Source organism: Lynx rufus, unplaced genomic scaffold, assembly GCF_022079265.1.
Source record: "Lynx rufus isolate CCGP_SWC_20201006 ecotype Redwood Valley unplaced genomic scaffold, mLynRuf1.p SCAF_3, whole genome shotgun sequence".
In the NCBI taxonomy this organism is placed as follows: Eukaryota; Metazoa; Chordata; class Mammalia; order Carnivora; family Felidae; genus Lynx; species Lynx rufus.
The window spans coordinates 16,465,243-16,481,323 of NW_025814845.1; positions in this window are offsets into that span (position 1 = coordinate 16,465,243).

The following is a 16,081-nucleotide window of genomic DNA, read 5'->3' on the forward strand; positions in this document are numbered from 1 at the left end:
AATCATCAGGATTGGGAACCCACAGGGGGCCATCTTTTTCTTACAAAAAAAGCTGAAAATTGCCAACTTTTTTTAAAAGCTAAAAAACCGAGGCAATGGAAAACTAGAAGATTATTTTTAAAACATTGCAAGAATGCTGCTCCCAGGACAAGATACCCACATCACTATGCTCTCCCAGATTCAGCAGAGGGGACACCTCCAAGCCTTCTGGGCCCAAAGCTGGTAACTTAGTGACGTGAAGATAGGGACATGGAGAGTAGTGGCCCCTGGCTGTGCCCAGTGTGATGGAACAGTCCTTCCTTGGTAGAATACAGACTTGGTGTTGACAGATTTTACAACATTTTGTAAAGAATCCCAGAAGTCCTTTCTTTTGGGTGGGGGGTGTGGGGGTGTGGGACTGGGACTGAAGTAAAAGCTTCTTGTGTTCTAAGTCAAGTTAAAAGGTTTGGCCAAGGGCACCTGGGTGGCTCAGTTGGTTAAGCATCTGACTCTTGGTTTCGGCTCAGGTCATGATCTCATGATTCATGAGTTCGAGCCCTGCGTCAGGCTCTGCACTGGCCGTGCAGAGCGTCCTTGGGATTCTTTCTCTGCCTCTCTCTCTCTCTCTCTCTCTCTCAAAAATAAGTAAAAATAAAAAAAAATTAAGTATATAAATAAAAGGTTTGCCCAAGCAACTACAAGTTGCCAATTTGCAGCTGCAACCATTCCCTTCCTCAGTGATGTCAGGTACCCACAATAAGTTCAAACAAGACTCCAAAAACCCGAGTTCTCACTCCTTCACTTACCAGTGATGCACACTTTCAAAAGGTCACTGAAACTTCTCTGGGCCTCAGTTTCCTCATCTTCAAAATGGGCCTAGTGATGCCTGCCTTATTTACTTCATGTATATTTTCCATGAATCAAATAAAATAAGCTTTTCAAAAAACCAGGGCTCTTCATTTTTGCACGTCCCCAGGGTCTGGGCCCCCTCCACAAGAAAACAAAAAACACGTTAAAAAGTTCGTTGAGCTGAAAAAACGCTTTGAAAATAGTGAAACTTCCATCAAATGTGAAGCGTCACAGTAAGTGCTAGTCTTCAGAATCTTTTAAAGTTGTGCAGAAAGTTTTCATGCGGCGATTTTCCAAAAAACAATGTATTTTCCCTTCCCCCCCCCAAAAAAAGCTCTTCCAACAAAAGAAATTGACAGTATCTGTTTAGTAACTTCGAGAGAAAGGGAGAGAGAGGGAAGAGAGAGTGCTTTTATGCAAATTTGATTTCCCTATAATAATCTAGAGCTATTCTGCTAGAAGGAATTATCTCCGCAGGCTGGCAGCTGTGGTAGGCAGAGAATTAAAAATGGCTCTGTATATGGGAAAATCTGTTCTATAATCAGTGCTATTCTTGGAGGGGACATCAATCTGGTCCAGCTCCCATGATGCTCCACTTGTGTGAATGACATACAAGCATGAGGTAGAAACTCTCATTACATCACGGCTGGGGATTCTGCCCCACCTAAGACTTTGTACCACTGCCCTGAGATGGAGACAACCCAATGGCGGCCTCCAACCAGCCAGTGTGGCCAATTCCCTTGGCTTGAGAGGAAAAAAACAAATCCTTCAACAATGATTTATTCAACTCAGCTCTAATGAACTGCCCACTCTTAGGGTTAATATAAAGCCTCAGCATGGTGGGTTTGTTTTTTTTTTTCCCTTCCTTCCTTCCTCCTTCCCTCCCTTCTTCCTTCCTTCCTTCCTTCCTTCCTTCCTTCCTTCCCTCCCTTCTTCCTTCCTTCCTTCCTTCATTTATTCATTCATTCTTCTTTTCTACCTTCCTCCCTCCCTTCCCTTTCCTCCCCACGGTTCTCATACAGAGAACAAGGCTCAATTTTTAAGTCACAAGACAGCAGACGAGCAAATGCTACTCAAGGGCTCTTCGTCCATGGGAAAGGGACGTGCCACAGAAAAAGTTGTTTACGAAATAAGCAACCACTGTGGCGCCTCACAGGCATTAAAGAGGTCCTGGCCGCGAGTGGCTAACACGGTCAAGTTAGCTTGGAGACTCCAGGCGGCAGCCCTCACCCCACAAAAGGAAAGTAAACAGCAGACGAATAAAGCCGTTATGTGCTTCCAAGTGGATTCTATTTCCTTCGCTGGACCGTGGAAACTTCTTGGGAATGTGTATCCCTGTGTTACATCTGAGGCATCTTCCTTCTTTCCCTGAGTCATACGCACCAATCACTGGGCCTGCTTGGCCCGGCGCGGGGAGGGGGTGGGGGGGGGGGGTCGGTGAATATCCTAATGTCAAGAAGTTAACTGTGTGGGTGTGTGCATGCGTGTGCATGTCTCTGTGCTTGTAACAAGGTGTGGACTCACCCTGACTTTAGCCACTCAGTGTCCTTTAAAACCACTGCGAGCAAATGCTAGGGCTGTCCGGAAACGGCATCTTACAAACTGGAAGTCGTTTCCCCCCTTCAAGCGCTATTAAGAAATTGGCCTTGCCAACGTGCAGTGCCCGTGAGCCCACAGCTGAGTGCACACCAGGCCACAGAGGAAGGTCAGGGCCTCCAGAACGCTGAGCCCTCCAGGGAGGATCCAGCTGGCTCCATTAGGCCCCAAACATTGCAGACGTGCTTGCACAAGAAGGTCAGAGAACAACCTCGTGGAACCGACGGGGCACAGACTCCGTTTTAGACCCCCTGAGACCGGACCCCCAGCGCTGAGACGGCTCCAAACGGCTCTTGCAGAGATGCAAGAAATGCTGTGACGTCCTTCAAAAATGTTCCCGGGATCAAGGAGCGCGTCCCTGCCGCAAGACAGCGCCCTCAGGGTTCCACCAGCCCGGCCTTCGCTGCTCATGCCTGGGCTCGGTCCTCTCCTGTCTTCTCCTTTTCAGCTACGGCGGCCCCCGATACCAGGCACCCCGGGCACCTGCCCACCTGTCAGCCCCACCCCACTCCCTCTGAAGCTCAGAGGCTCCAAAGTTTGGAAGAAAGGCACAACAGCCGCCCACATTATCCCTTCGGCAGGAGAGCAAACCCCGGTGGCACTGCAAGGTTAATTTAAAAGACAGCGGCATCCATTTTGCTCATTGCGTTTCATGTATAAACTGCAAATTGCATTTGAAAATATTTTCCTTAAAATGAAATTGTCGTTCTGAGCCTCTGGTCTGGGGACAGCAAGTAGCACACGTGTTAACGCCGGGCGCCCCCCTCACATCCTTCGCGGAGGCGGCAGGCCACGCCTCCTGACCCTAATACACACTGCAGAGAAGGGAAATGTTATTGTTAAATAAATCATTCTCCTACACCGGGAAGCTGGGGCAGAACGGGCCTCACGAGCTTCTGGATTCAGGGTAGTGACTCTGGATTTTAAGAGGAAGCAGTTAAATGTGTGGCTCCCTTGGTTTGCCTTCCCATGGACCTTGTTCCCTTTCTCGTGGGCCTAAGTTGGTTTCCCCCAGGAATTTTGAAAATGAACATGAATGCCTTTTGTCAGTGAGAACTAATGAGAAGGCGTCCGCTCTCTGGATGTCGGGCACGGGCCGCGTGTGCCTCAGTTCCCTCCTCTGTAAAATGAGGATGATCATAAGTCCTCTTTTATTCGGTTTGTTATGAAAAATAAATCAGTTGAGTCATCTGAGTATCTGATGTGATGTCTGGCACATGGTTAGCACACAGTAAATGCAGACACAGATATATAAATATAGACTCATTCCATTTCCTGAGCCTGCGAAAGAGGAGCAACTATTTAGAAGCTTTTTCCAAAAAGGCTCAGTTGGAGTAAGGAATTCTGGCTCCCACACCTGAACCCACGACTCGATTTTAACATCACCAAAGAGAGATGAACAGATCTTGCACCGCCTGGTGTGATGGGGTAAGAAGGACACATCATTACCTGTGACATGTTTTTACCAAAATTGTGGGCCTGAACTTGATCAACGATCTAAGAGTCTACAGGAGAAAAATAAAAGGGACTGAGGAACACCAGGGACACAGGCAGCAAAATCCACCTTGTAGGAAACTCAACAGGACAAATCATCTGTTGCTTCCACAATGAGTTTTAAGCAAAGAATAAGCAAAGAGGAGGATATCTTAGATTAAAGGAAACATGAAAGTCATACCCACCCAATGGAATGTGTGGACCTCAGTTTGAGCCTGCTTTGAACAAACCAAATGTAAGACACTGAGAGTTCAAATGAGGCCATTGGAACATGGACTGGATAATTGTGATATTAAGGAATTTAATTTTTAAATGAAACTAAATTAAAAAGTTAACTTTTGTTAATGTTTATTTTTGAGAGAGAGAGAGAGAGAGACAGAGTGTGAGTGGGGGAAGGGCAGAGAGGGAGACACAGAATCCGAAGCAGGTTCTGAGCTGTCAGTACAGGGCCCAACGTGGGCTTGAACTCACGGACCGCGAGATCATGACCTGAGCCGATGCTTCATCAACTGAGCCACCCAGGTGCCCCTAAATTAAAATTTCGAATTACATTTTAATTTTTTAATGTTTATTTATATTTGAGAGAGAGAGAGAAACAGTGCATGAGCGGGGGAGGGACAGAGACAGAGACAGAATCTGAAGCAGGCTCCAGGCTCTGAGCTGTCAGCACAGAGCTGGACTCGGGGCTTGAACTCACAAGCCGTGAGTGAGATCATGACCTGAGCCAAAGTTAGATGCTCAACTGACTGAGCCACTCAGGTGCCCCTTTAAAATTAAATACTTTAATTAAATTTAATTTTTTAGCTGCTCTCATTGGGAAATAGAGTAGAACTCCTATCGTGACTCACTTCTCCAGTGGAAGGGGATGGTAGGGATGGTCATAAACTCTGAGTCTAGGTCATAAGAAGCCTTGCAGATTCTACTCAAGTGGCTTAGAACTCTTGTTCATGGGACATTCCTTCTTGGAACCCAGCATCCATGGGAGAAGCCCAAGCCACATGCAGAGTCACCAGCCCCACGTGAGTCCCCCACTGACAGTCACATGAACGAGCCACCTTTCGTATCCAGCCCAGTCATATCTCCAGACGATTACAGCCCCAACTGGAATCTGATGAAAATCACAGTAAAGACCCCAAATGAAAACTGCTCAGCTGAGCCCATCAGCCCACAGAACCATGAGAGATCACAGTAAACTACTGTTTTAAGCCCCTAAGTTTGGAGGTGCTTTGTTAGGCAGGAAAGAAAGAAAAAAAAAAAAAAACAGAAAGCTTCATCTGTTAGAGACAGATCCTTAAGTATTTACAGAAGAAATTATATATCTGGGATTTTCAAATTAATCTAACTGGGGCGGGAGGGGTAGAGTTGAAACAAACAAGCCTGCCCATGTGCTGCTACTTGTTAAAACTAGGAAATTGGATCATAGAGAGTCATTATACTCTTCTCTCTACTCTTGAATATTTTTGAAACGTTTTCTAATGAAAGCTTTTGTAAGAGCTTTGAATTTACCAAGACAAAGTTTCAGGACTACAGGGGAAAGAATATCATTAGCTATGAGGTGATTCTATGAGGTGAGCATCACAGATGTCATCTAAATATGCAGTACTGATAAGCCCGCTATGACCCATCCAACCACAGGACATGCATCTCTGAGAAAGCAGCAAATAGAGTGGAAGGAAGCTGGAGCCAAGAGTGAATTCGAATCCCAGCTCCAGCTCCTTCTAGCTGGGAGCCTCGGGCACGTTCTTCAACCGCTCTGGGCTTCACTGCTTCCTGTGCAAAGGACTTTTTCCGGATGAGGCTGCCCAATTCTGAAACAGTTAAAGGGGCAGCATACACTATAAAGTGCTACAAAGGTATGGATACAATTGTTGCAAGCTGTAATGGAAAAGAAATCATCTACTCTCATATCCCTGACAATGTTATATCCCTGCACATCATCTGCCTACCAGTGTAAATAACATTAAATTTCTGTTCTTTTATCACATCACATTCAAGAGCTCGACAGCTCTTTATTTATGCTGGGGGATGCATTTGGGATGGCCTGGTTAAAAGAACAGCTATGCAGGGCACGCACGATTCATCTTGGGGGCGGGGTGCATCTTGAAGAGACGGCACTCATCACCAGGGCATCAGAAGCAGGGTGCTATGTTGGGACAAGAAAACCACGTGTGCTACAAAGGAGAGCATAACCAAACTGCTTCCTGCCGTGGGCAACTCCCGAGCTAGCTCCTGCAGGGTGAGCAACTCAGAGATGCATCTATTTTAGGGTGGTTGATTTTCCTCCCAAACAACACCAACGAGACTAACAACCCATTAACTTCGCTAATAAATTAAATTAATCCGCTCATCTGTGTGCTTCTATATGGAGAACTAGAATTCTACGTACATCTCTACACAGCGAGTGCAGAGCAAACCAAGTATCTGTAATGGAAGCAGGTCCTCCATTAACTTGTCTCTCCATTTCAATGATCTGTTACTATTAAAATAAATCGTGGGGCGCCTGGGTGGCGCAGTCGGTTAAGCGTCCGACTTCAGCCAGGTCACGATCTCGCGGTCCGTGAGTTCGAGCCCCGCGTCCGGCTCGGGGCTGATGGCTCGGAGCCTGGAGCCTGTTTCCGATTCTGTGTCTCCCTCTCTCTCTGCACCTCCCCCGTTCATGCTCTGTCTCTCTTTGTCCCAAAAATAAATAAAAACATTGAAAAAAAAAATTTTTTTTAAAAATAAAAAAAATAATAAAATAAATCGTGAAAAAAAATTAATGAAATAATGTAACTTCAACAGGCAGTTGAAATCCATACATTTGCCAATGGCTCGTAATTTTCTAATAAAATATAACATGTTAGGTAACATCAAATAGCAAATAAAGCAAATGTCAGTATACGACAGATCCCTGTCTTTTTCTCTCTACTCGATTTGCACCTTCTTGAAGGTAAGTTTCTGGTATGGTTATCTTTTCTATGGCATTAACCGAAATGCCTGAGACTAGCATTTCCCAAAGAGCATCAGCAGAACCCCACTCTGCCAACTTTGAATGGTGTTGCATTTGTTAATGGTCTTTCAAGTCAGGCATGTGTTTGGCAAATGCTTGGCTAATCTTTCGCCAGGTTCTTGCCCTTGGTGGTGGTGGCTTTGAATTACAAGCCTTCTCAGAATTTAATGCCCACGTTGCTAATCTCCAAGAGGTATCCAGAAATGTTTCTGTTCAGAAGACATCTCTCCAGACTCTCGTTACTTGGAACATCTTAGAGGGAAGGAGAGCTGACTTCTGCTCAGTAGCTAACATTTGGGCAGCAACTTCTTGTTCACTCAGTACTTTACAACTAACTCATCAGATCTGCTGGACCGCCATGAGTTAGACTGAGCAAACACCATTATTTTGTTTTACTTATTTATTTTGAGGGACACAGAGAGAGAGAGAGAGAGAGAGAGAATCCCAAGCAGGCTGTGTGCTGTCAGCACAGAGCCCAATGTGGGGCTTGATTCCATGAACTGCGAGATCATGACCTGAGACACAATCAAGAGTTGGATGCTTAACTGAGCCACCCAGGCGCCCCAAACTTATTTGTTAATGTTTTTTTAAATATTTTTAATATTTTAAAATTTTTAAATATTTAAAATATTTCAATATTTTTAATATTTTAAATTTTTTTAATATTTAAAATATTTTAATATTTTTAATATTTATTTTTGAGAGAGAGAGAGAGAGTACAAGTAGAGGAGGGGCAGAGAGAGGGCAAGAGAGAGAGAATCCCCAACAGGCTCCACACTATCAGTGCGGAACCTGACACGGGGCCCAAACCCACACACCATGATATCATGACCTGAGCAGAAGCCCGATGCTTAACAGACTGAGCCACCCAGGTGCCCCTACTTTCTTCTTTTTAATAAATGTTTATCCATTTTTGAAAGAGAGAGCGTGAGCAGGGGAGGGGCAGAGAGAGAGGGAGACAGAGGACCCCAAGCGGACTCTGGGTTGACCGTAGCGAGCCCAATGCGGGGCTCGAACTCACAAACCGTGAGATCATAACCTGGGCTGAAGTTGGGACATTCAACTGACTGAGCCACCCAGGCGCCCCTAACCTTATTTTTTAATAGACTATTTTTTAGAACAGTTTTAGGTTCATAGCAAAATTGAGCAGAAACTATAGTCCTGTCTTTACACACGTGCACAACCCCCCCCCCACAACCCCCAACAACAGAGTGTTGCGTTGGTTATATTTGATGAATCTACACCAACATACCATTATCACCCAAGGTCCACAGTTTCCATTAGAGTTCCCTCTTGGTGTTATACATTCTATGGGTTTTGATAAACGTATAATGGCATGTATCCACCATTATAATATCCATTTCTCTGCCTTAAAAATCCTCTGTTCACCTATTCGTCCTCCCTCCTCTCTATTCCCTGGAAGCCACCAATATTTATACTGTCCTCATAGTTTTTTTTTTTTTTTCCCTCAAATGTCATATCGTTGGAATTATACATAATTCATAATACACAATGTAGCCTTTTCATATTGGCTTCTCTCACATAGTGATATGCTTTTAAGTTTCTTCCACGTCTTTCCATGGCTTGGTAGCCACGTTTCTTTTTAATGCTGAATAGTATTCCATCGTCTGGATGGACCAGTTTCCTTATCCACTTACCTACTGAAGGATATCTTGATTGCTTCCAAGTTTGGGCAATCACGAATGAAGCTGCTATAAACATCAATGCTTTTGCATAAACTTAAGTTTTCAGCTCATCTGAGAAAAAAACCAAGAAGCATGATTTGCAGAACGATATTAAACCATGTGGTTTAATTTTATAAGAAACTGCCAAACCGTTCTCCTAACTGGCCGCACCATTTTGCGTTGCCACCAGCGATGAACGAGAATGCCTGTGGCCCACATCCCAGCCAGCCTGGAGTGTTATCATTTAAACTCATCTTGCAGATGAGGAAATTGAGTCTAGACTTCAAATGAAGTGGCTGGAACCAAGGTCTTCTAACTGTAATTAATCAGCGTGCTTTTTCCGGTCCACTACACCAGGAGTCTGAAAACCAGGGGCCGCGTCCTGCCCACCATGTCTTGTTCTACAAACTTTGCACATACGTAAGCGGTTGGGGGGGGGGGATCAAAACAGGAATAAATATCATGACCTGTGAATTCTGTGGAATTCACAGCCCGCTGTCTGTAAATAAAGTTTTATTGGCACACGGCCATGTTCATTGTTCACCCAATGGCAATGGGTGAATGGCAATGGCAATGGGACAATTGCCATTGTCCGTGGCTGCTTTCGTGCCGTGCAGGCAGAGTATCCAGAGAAAAAGGATGGCCTGGAAGCCTGCAATATTTAGTATTGGGCCTTTTCCGAAAAAGGCTGTCACCCTCCGCACCAAAGGATCAACCCTAACCAGAAGTATCTCTATGAAGACAGTTCTAGACTTTGTAATGTTTTTGTTTTTGTTTTGTTTTATCAACAAACTCAAAAAATAGTTCAAAACCAGTTTCCTGAGGTGGCTCTCCCTGCATAGAACTCCCTTTCTTAGTTTTTCCACACATCCGCACATTGTATAGTCAGTGACGCTACACGTAGGAAGTCCTGAATTTTGATTGCCAACCATAAAGTGCCCCCTCTCTAAGATTTAGATTGTTTTCCTCTTCCGGGGAGCTAGGCAGCATCCTGGCTGCTTCTTCTTCTTCTTCTCCTTTTTTTTTTTTTTTTTTTTTTTTTTTTTGCCTTAAGGTCTGTTTACACTCAGCGGGAGGAAAGGTAAGGAGATAAAAGCAATGCAGAATGAATAAAGGAAGACAAGACTCCAGCAAAACTCGAGAAGGCAAGATTAGAGGAGCAAGCCCCAGGGAAGAAAGTTTACAAGTTAGCAACCGAGGGGATGGAAAGGGAGATTACACCAGAACACTGTGGCCAGAAGCAAGAATCATGGGAGACAAAATCGCCACAGGCAAAGGTTATTTCAAAGCACAGATCTCCCGACTTGTGGATCAAGTCACTGAAATAATGAATTTAATTCTACCTATTAGTTTCCTTAGCCACCTGGGATCCCCACTGGTATTTCAACCCAGACCCTTGCTGGGGGCTCAGTTAGGACAGGGAGCCACGGGGAATGGGAAGACGTTTGGAATCTGAAATTCCTTTTTCCACCTCTCACTTCAGATCAGAAGGCAGGGAGAAAGGGCTCCCAGTGTCAGTTTAAAACACCCCTGACACGTTAGACTCTTGACAGGCAGAAAAAAAAGACCTTTTGTTTTTGTTTTTGTTTTTGTTTTTTTTAGCAGGCTTCACACCCAGCATGGAACCCAAAGGGGGGCTTGAACTCCTAACTCGGAGGTCAAGACCTGAGCTGAGATCAAAAGTCAGACACTTAACCAACTGAGCCACCCAGGCACCCCCCAAATATGTCCTTTTTCTGTAGCCCCCAAAGTAATCTTATGAATAATAAAGAGTGGCCAATTTTTTTTAAGTTTATTTATTTATTTTGAAAGAGAGAGCGCACATGCAGGGGAGGAACAGAGAGAGAGAGAGACAGAGAGGGAATCCCAAGCAGGCTCCTCACTGTCGGCATTGAGCCCAATGCAGGGCTCGAACCCACGAACCGTGAGTTCATGACCTGAGCTGAAATCATGAGTCGGACGCTTAACTGAATGAGCCACCAGGTGCCCCAAGAGTGGCCAATTTTTAAACATTTACCATAAGCCAGGCCGTAAATTGAATGCTTTCCACATATTAACTTCTTTAACCTTGGTAACAACCCTTTGAGCTAAGTCATATCATGGAGACTTTGAAGTGACTGACGGAAGTCAAATGACAAGGGGGATTCAAACCCACGGAGGCTTTATTAGCCTCCTAAGTCTACACTCCAAAAGCACCATGAACCACCATCTCCCAGTGAGCATTGTGAAGAAAATGACTGTAAGACCTAAAGTAATCCAACAGGTGCTAACTAACTGAATCCAAACGGGGCTTCTTCAGGCCAACAAGTGCGCTTATCTGTACTAACTTAGGATAATCTTATTTTTAAACGTATCTTTGAGGGGCACCTGGGTGGCGCAGTCGGTTAAGCGTCTGACTTCAGCCAGGTCACGATCTCTCGGTCCGTGAGTTCGAGCCCCGCGTCGGGCTCTGGGCTGATGGCTCAGAGCCTGGAGCCTGTTTCCGATTCTGTGTCTCCCTCTCTCTCTGCCCCTCGCCCGTTCATGCTCTATCTCTCTCTGTCCCAAAAATGAATAAATGTTGAAAAAAAAAATAAACGTATCTTTAAAACACTGCAGCTTACAGACTGGTTTCATGTACCTTTACCTCATTTAATCTTGCCCAGAAGCTTGCGTAAGGAATGGAAGGGAACCCTGAGCACCTAACCAGTATCTTTTCTCCCCTTCTTCCTTCTTCCAGAGCAGTAGAAAACGATGCGCTTGGCCACCTGACAGCTACTGGCTAAGCACGAACCACACTGGGGCCCTGTACCTCTGGCTCTGCCAGAGACAGGCCCCATTTAAGCGGGCCGTCGCTCTTTCACTCTCGAATCCCCGTGTGGGTGACCAAGTATATGGTCACCCTAGCTCAGTGGCCCTCCACCTCAGCTATGCAACTGGATCTCTTGGAGTCATTTAACCTGTATTTATTTTCAAGAGGGGGGTGGGGTGGGGAGATCCTGAGTTGGGGAGGGGCAAGAGAGAGAGGGAGACACAGAATCCGAAGCAGGTTCCAGGCTCCGAGCTGTCAGCACAGAGCCCAACACAGGGGCTCAGACTCACGAACTGTTGAGATCATAACCTGAGCCGAAGTTGGGCACTTAACCAACTGAGCCACCCAGGCACTCCTCTTGGAGTCATTTAAAAATAGAGTCCTGGGGCGCCTGGGTGGCTCAGTCGGTTAAGCATCTGATTTCGGCTCAGGTCATGATCTCGCAGTCCGTGGGTTTGAGCCCCATGTCAGGCTCTGTGCTGACAGCTCAGAGCCTGGAGCCTGTTTCAGATCCTGCATCTCCCTCTTTCTCTGACCCCCCCCTGTTCATGCTCTCTCTCTCTCTGTCTCAAAAATAAATAAATGTTAAAAAATAAATAAATAAATAAATAAATAAATAAAAATAAATAAATAAAATAAAAATAGAGTCCTCGGGGCGCCTGGGTGGCGCAGTCGGTTGAGCGTCCGACTTCAGCCAGGTCACGATCTCGCGGTCTGTGAGTTCGAGCCCCGCGTCAGGCTCTGGGCTGATGGCTCGGAGCCTGGAGCCTGTTTCCGATTCTGTGTCTCCCTCTCTCTCTGCCCCTCCCCCGTTCATGCTCTGCCTCTCTCTGTCCCAAAAATAAATAAACGTTGAAAAAAAAATTAAAAAATTAAAAAATTAAAAAAAATAAATAAATAAAAATAGAGTCCTGGGGCACCTGGGTGCCTCAGTCAGTTAAGCATCTGACTCTTGATTTCTGCTCACAGTTCATGAGATCAAGCCCTTACATCAGGCTCTGTGCCGACAGCACGGAGCCTGCTTGGGATTCTCTCTCTCTCCCTCTCTCTCCGCCCCTTCCCCGCCCCTCAAAATAAATAAACAAACTTAAATACGGAGTCCCAACCCCAACCGTAGAGATTCTGATTTAACCCGTGTGCTGTGTGGCCCAAGCACAGGTACTTTTTTAAGGCTTCACGTGTTTCAAATAGACAGCCGGGCCTGAGAAGCGCTGCACCATATCTACGCCAAAACGGTTAGAACTTACAGGAAAAAAAACCAAAAATCTTTTACAGTGCTTAAAGGAAGCTCACTCAGCTGGCAGGAGGTAGCCTTGGGAATGTTTTTGCTGGGACTGTTGATATGGGGGCTGAGCCCAAGCAGCCACTTTGTTTGGCAAGGCCAGGCTGCAGATGAAAACCACATGCCGAGAGGGGAAACGGGGAGCAGGAGCTGGGGCCACAGTGGCCGTGGGGCCGTGAACTAGCTATAGAATGGATTTTTTTTTTTAATTTTTTTTTCAACGTTTATTTATTTTTGGGACAGAGAGAGACAGAGCATGAACGGGGGAGGGGCAGAGAGAGAGGGAGACACAGAATCGGAAGCAGGCTCCAGGCTCCGAGCCATTAGCCCAGAGCCTGACGCGGGGCTCGAACTCACGGACCGCGAGATCGTGACCTGGCTGAAGTCGGACGCTTAACCGACTGCGCCACCCAGGCGCCCCATAGAATGGATTTACGAGGAAGAAAAATAAGTCTTTCTTTTTTTAAGCCACCGTATCAAATGTCTACTGCCAAGAGCCGAATGCAACTCTTACCTAAGCATACAGTGGGCATCACCGTGTTACAAATGACACAAGTTGCCCAAGGTTGCACGGTGTGTAAGTCTCAGAAGCCAAATGTTCTGACTCCAGTCCTACGACCTTTCTACTGGAGGTAATGGGGCAGAGTATATTTTCAGGACAGAGGAAAGGGCTCTCACTTAAAAAGATCTTTCCAGACAACTCTACTGACCTTCCGACCAACTGTTTTTGAGTCCCATTCATTCACACGCGTTGCCAGAACGCAGAGCAAGGCAACTTGACAAGTAATAGCTTTACGAATACATGTAAAGTTTGTTTTGCTTTGGGAACAGCAAGCCCTTCAAATTTCCTTTCTACTGTGGCTATATTTCTGATAAATTGAGCTAAAGTTTTATAAATCCCGAATTCTTTTCATTTATTTCCTCAAAAATACTTTCTGAGAACCCAGTATGGGGGAGACTCTTCTGTTAAGGGGAGAGGAGCAGGGTTGCAGGGGTTTGGGAAAGATGCATGTTCCTACTCACAAGGAGTTTAAACTCTGAGTGGGACATAACACGCACACGCACATAGCTACAGTGGGTGCTTAGTACTACCACCAGTGGGTGCTTAGTACTACCAACAAAGAGTTGTGATTAACCAGAGAAGCACAAGATCACCTTTGGTTTAAGGAACCAAGGAAGGCTTCACGAAAGGGATGTCGTTCAGGTTTTAAGATCGCAAAAGGCCAGGCACTTCAGGCCTAGGAACTGGCCTGATCGAGACCCACAGCCAGTTAGAGCTGGGTATGTTAAAGGAGCATCAAGGAATTCAGTTTGACTGTGGCTCCATGTCTATACTAGAAAAAGAGGGTAGATGAAGCCAGGAAGGTGGTTTAGGGTCAAACTACAAAGAAACTGGCATGCCAGGCTAACAGATTTGGACCCTATTCAGAAGATTAATTTGCCAAGCCCAGGCAAGATGAATTGGCCAGAGAGAGAAGGGAGGCTGTGAAACCATGTGAGAGGCCACTGGAACGGTCCAGGCAAAAGGTAACGCACGTCAGAATTAGGGCAGCGGTAGTGGGAATGCAGAGGAAGGCTAAGTGCCAGAAACAGAACTAACTAGACTTGGCAAGATGTGGGAGGTTCCGTGGATGCAGGAGAGCGACCGGACAGCTCAGCGTTCTTGTAGGAGGGAATGAGTGGCTTCCGTTACACGTGCTGGTTCCAGGATCGCAAAGTTCTAACAGCCAATAGGAAGTACAGAACCGGCCCACGGGAGAGATATCAAGAGTGGAGTTTCAGATGTGGAAGTCATTCGTCTGGAAGTGGTAGGTGAAGCCACTAAAGTAGGGAAAGAGGGGCGCCTGGGTAGCTCAGTCGGTTGAGCGACCGACGTCGGGTCAGGTCATGATCTCACGGTTTGTGAGTTCGAGCCCCGCGTCGGGCTCTGTGCTGACAGCTCAGAGCCTGGAGCCTGCTTCTGATTCTGTGTCTCCCTCTCTCTCTGCCCCTCCCCTACTCATGCTCTGTCTCTCTCTGTCTCAGAAATAAATAAACATTAAAAAATAAATAAATAAAAAATAAATAAATAAATAAATAAAGTAGGGAAGGAGTAGAGAGAGAAGAAATTTGAAGATAGAAACTCAAGTACTATTGACAAAGAAGGGAGGGAGGGAGAAAGGGGAGGAGGGAGGGAGGGAGGGAGGGAGGAAAGAAGGAAAGATAAAAGCGAGGAAGGGAGGAAAGTGGGAAGAAAGGAAGGAAAGAAGGAAGAAAATAGGAAGGAACGAGGAAGGGAAGGGAGAACAAAAGAAGGAAGGTAAGAAGGAAGGAAAATGGAAGGAAGGAAGGAAGGAAGGAAGGAAGGAAGGAAGGAAGGAAAAGGAGAAAAAGTAAATACGGATCAGAGACCCAGGAAGGAAACCAAGGGAATATAATGTTACAGAAAAAAGGAAAGAAAGGCTTTAAAGAAGAAGTTGTACTAACCGCGTTAAAGCAAAATAAACAAACAAAACAAAACAAAATGTATTTGTGTTTTTTTCATTTGACTTTTCTTTTCCACGGCCGGCTTAGCGCTGTTGCTAAATGACTCCCTGCACAGGCCATGAATCGCTCCCTTTCCACAGGAGGGCGCAGGCATGGCCACCAGACAAGTTCAGTGGTCTCCACTGATGTAACAGGAAAACAGCTAGTCAGGAAGCTAACAGCCCTCAAGTCTGGTTCAAGTTCTGCCTCTCGGATAGATTTCATAACCCCTCTGGGTGGAGATTCAGCTATAAAACGATGGGTCAAGATTAAATGCACAAAGGTCTATGCAAGGATGTTCACTGTAGCATTGCTTTATTGTAGGAAAAATCTGAAAACAACGCTCCAACAAGAAGGGATTGGTTAAATAAGTTGTGCTATGTTTGAATCGCAGATCACTTTGCAGCCACTACAAGTTAGGACACAGAAATAATTGATTAACACATGAAGATGTGTATAATGTATTGAATTTCAAAAGCAAATTATAAGAACATGATCTCTTTGTTAAAAACATATGTGCACAAAAAAGTATAAATGATAAAAACAAAAGTATAGATGATTTAAATGTCTCTATCTCTAAAGTAGAGAAATAATGGCTGGTTTTCATCATATTTCATTTTGCTTATCTATAGTGTCTCAGTTTTCTAGAGTAAACATATATTATAGGTAAAAGTTTAAAAAAAAAAAAAAGGCCTCTGTATGGCGATAATCCTACCCCCTCCCTCAGACTACCTATTTTGGCTTTACTGCAGGAATGCTTATCAAATATCCATAATAAAAAAGAATAGGATGTTATTCATTATGCATCATATTTATTTATTAAAAAAAGTATGTAGCCATCCATGAAGTGTGAGGCTACAGCAAAAATCCTCCAGTCTGTGGTCAGAAAGAGTAGAGAACTTAGGGGACGT